Raw genomic sequence first — 3949 nt, 5'->3', positions numbered from 1 at the left:
CACAATGAGAAGCCTGCACAATGCAACAAAGAGTAGCCCTCACTTGCTACAGCTAGAGAAAGCCTGTACGCAGCAACAAAGACCAAACACACCCAAACATAAATAAATTTTTAATAAAAAGAAAAAGAAAAAAATGCTTAGATTTAGTTTTATAAAAAATCCAACTGTTGCTTGTAAGAAAAATATCTAAAACAAAAATTTTAAGAGTTTTAAGAGAATGAGATGGTCAACAATATTTCCAAAAAATGTTAAAAAAGCAGAAGCAGTGATATTTATATTGACAAGGAAATACCCAGAAAGAAAAAGAAAAGCATATATGGGATAAAGAGGATGCATTTATAAGATATAAAAGATATATAAGAATTAGGAATTATGTGTCAGTTTATAAAAATATCAAAGTTCATATTGATAAAAATAGAAGACATGGACAGAAATATGACTTTAGTTGAGATCTTTATAAACCATTATTATAAGTTTATAAAACATCAAATAAATTTAATGATGAAAAATTAATTAAGAAAGATAGATTATGTGACATATATTTTGATCTATGACAAACATACAATACTTTCTTTAAAGTGTCTGAAAAATATAATTACTTCATTTTCTAGAAATAAAGAATATCTCAGTAAACTTCAAAAAAATGGATATTTTACTGGCCACTTTCTTTGATCATAATGAAATAAAATAAAGCATAACAAAAAGAAACCCACTAAAAATTAATAGTAAAAAATCAGACAAATATTTCTAATCCTTTGGGAATTAAAATAATTTCTCCCAAATAACCACTGGCTAAAAATAAAGTCAAATGCAAAATAAAATAGCATATAAAAAGGTAAGGCATTCAACCAAAATCTATATTTAAAAATAGATAGAATCAAAAGTTTGCATTAATTTTTTCAATTAGCAAAATAAATAGAGAAAATGCACTAATCATTTACCTTAAGATATTAGAAAAGGAACAACTACAATAATATTCTAAGGAAAATAGAAGGTAGAAAGTAACGATGGCTATGTTAAGATAGTAAATTAGAAAACAGGAAAAACAAGATAGATAAAGCCATGGTCTACTTCTCTGAGAAAAACCTAATGCAATTATAATTCTTTAATAAATCTAATAAAAAGAGATTTTGTCGAATATGGAGATAATTATCATCTGTGTAATTGTGTTCAATTCTACATAAATAAAATTAACAATCTTGGGACTTCCCTGGTGGTCCAGTGGTTAAGACTCTGCACTTCCAATGCAGGGGGCCTGGGTTCAATCCCTGGTTCAATTCCTGGTTGGGGAACTAGATCCCACATGCCGCAACTAAGAGTTCACATGCTGCAACTAAATATCCCACATGCCGCAATGAAGATCCTGCGTGCCACCGCAACTAAGGCCCGATGCAGCCAAATAAATAAATAAATAAAAATATATTTTTTAAATAAATAAATAAAATTAACAATCTCGATGACAAGGAAGAAATTGAAAATCTAAGCTTTAAGGAAAATTTTAAGTTAGGATTAAATAACTTCCCCCAAAGACTATAGACTCAGATAATGGAAATCTCAGTTTACTTTATGGATAAATTATTTTAATCTTCTAAGAAATTAATAATTCTCACACAATGTAAATTATTCTACAACATAACAAAATATGGATGGATTCCCCATGTACCAAATAAATTAAGAATTAGTCTGGGGAATAAGAGGCTTAGAATTTCCTAGATAGGTGACATTTGATGACCGTCTCAAACCCAGGTTCCTATAAAATGAGAACAGTAACAGTACAAACTTCATAAAATGTCTGTGAAATTTAAATTGGATAATTCTTATAAACCACAACTTAGTAGATTCCCAGGGACACAGTGTAAACTCTATAAGGTTTTTTTCAGCTAGAATAACCCTGATATAAAAACTTGTTAAATATAATGCTGAAGTCAACAACACACCAATTTAGTTAATGAGAAATGATGGACAAATCGAAATAAAATATACGCAATCAAATTTAATAGCCTATTAGAGAATAATCAAGCATAAATGCAATGACAATTTAGTATTAGGCCATGTGCTCATGCAATGAGTTCAGCTACATTGATGTACCAAATAAGGAAAACATTATCACATAAAGAGCCTATGCCTGATAGCATCTTATAAGTGAGGAAGGAAAGTAAGATATCTCTCTAATATGATAAGTCAACAACTTCTTAATGATGAAACACTAGAAACATGGCCACTGAAATTACAAGGAACACACAAATGGCTGCCATATCCAGTTTCGTTCAGGATAAAAATGTAGGTAGTCAAAAAAAATCTACATGTCCAAATTGCTATTACAGGTAAGGGTGGCCACGTGACAGTTCTAGCTGGTAACCTGTAAACAGAAATCCCTACGTGAAGCTTGAGGGAAAGGGGTGAAGAGGGAGTAGTGGAGGGGAGATATAGGTGGAGACTATTCCTCCTCCTCCCAGGCAACATGGAACAGTCACAGGCATATGAAGCCCCAATCTAAGGACTGAGGAGAAAAAAATTCAAGGAGCCTGAGTTCCCAAGGTATTACACAACCAAGGTGCCAGGCCTGGGTGGCTTAGCTCTAGACAGGCCTTCAGTTCCTTATCCATCAATATTCAGCAAACCTTTACTCCTTTACATCAGTCATTCTGAGTGTGGTTCCTAGACCAGCAGCATCAGTATCATCTGTGAACTTGTTAGAAATCCAAATTCTTGGGCACTACCCCAGACCTACTGGATCAAAGACTCTGGAGGAGAAGCCCAACAATCTAGGTTTTAATAAGCCCTCCAGGGGATTTAAGCCACTATCCTTCAGGGCTCTCCAAAAGCCAAATTCAATTCTACCTAAAAATACATTCTGCTGATAAACATGCTGAGAAAATTCACTAGTCTCTCAGGAGAAAAAAGTTAAGTTAGATATTTACTTTATACAGAAAATTGAATTTCACATGGATTCAAGATTATATACATATGCAGATATGTGTATATACACATTATATATAAGGGGTAATTTCTGTGGTTCTTTTTGTCTTTGAGTTCTGGAAAGATATTATAAGCATAAAGGAAAGAAAGCAAGTCTGAATAAAAATATCAATAAATTTAACTATCTAAACTTTTAGAATAAATTTTAAAGCAAGAACACACATTCATACACAGCTTTTGGCAGGAAAGAGCTCTCTGCAGGAGGCCCTTTTGTCTAGACACTAACCTTAAATCAGGCACCCCCATGCTCAACTCTTCTCTGCCCCAAGCACACCTTTCAAATCTTCCAATCACACAATACCTTGCCTAATGTATTGGTTCTTTCCATAGATCAAAGCAGTAGAAATGAAGAGTAAGTAATTAACAGACGACCAGATCTCTTCCCTAGCTTCCCCTTCAGTCATCTCCTGAACAAACTGTGTGAACAAGATAACATCTAAAGAAAAATCAGAAGTCCACAAGCCTGCACACAGTGGCAGATGGCAACAACTCTGACCCCCCTATCTCAGTGATTAACTGAGATTACTTCCCTTTTTCCCTTTAAAAGCTTTCACGGGGGCTTCCCTGGTGGCGCAGTGGTTGAGAGTCTGCCTGCCGATGCAGGGGACGCGGGTTCGTACCCTGGTCCGGGAAGATCCCACATGCCACGGAGCGGCTGGGCCCGTGAGCCATGGCCGCTGAGCCTGCGCATCCGGAGCCTGTGCTCCGCAACGGGAGAGGCCACAGCAGTGAGAGGCCCATGTACAGCAAACAAAAAAAAAAAAAAAAAAAAAAAAAAAAAAACTTTCATGGCTGAGCAGAATCTTCAGAGATGGCTTTTTGGGGACCCTGAGCCCACTATCTCCCCAGATTGCTGGCATTCTGATGAAAAGCAACTTTCCTTTCTACCAACATTTCTCTCTCTCTCTCATTTATTTTTGAGCAGAAAGCAGTGGGACCTAAGTTCAGTAACACAAACACAGTCATCTTT

At 35.2% G+C, this 3949-nt stretch overlaps 1 non-coding gene across 1 annotated transcript; it reads left to right on the top strand.

Moving 5' to 3' along the window:
* The first annotated feature begins 1207 nt into the window (after window positions 1-1207).
* Window positions 1208-1292, top strand: TRNAG-UCC (transfer RNA glycine (anticodon UCC)). The gene has a single exon. It is a non-coding gene; the product is annotated as a tRNA-Gly (tRNA).
* The last annotated feature ends 2657 nt before the right edge of the window (window positions 1293-3949 follow it).

This window comes from Lipotes vexillifer, unplaced genomic scaffold, assembly GCF_000442215.2.
Source record: "Lipotes vexillifer unplaced genomic scaffold, Lipotes_vexillifer_v1.1 scaffold311, whole genome shotgun sequence".
Classification (NCBI taxonomy): domain Eukaryota; kingdom Metazoa; phylum Chordata; class Mammalia; order Artiodactyla; family Lipotidae; genus Lipotes; species Lipotes vexillifer.
This window is presented reverse-complemented; position numbering and strand designations above follow the sequence as displayed.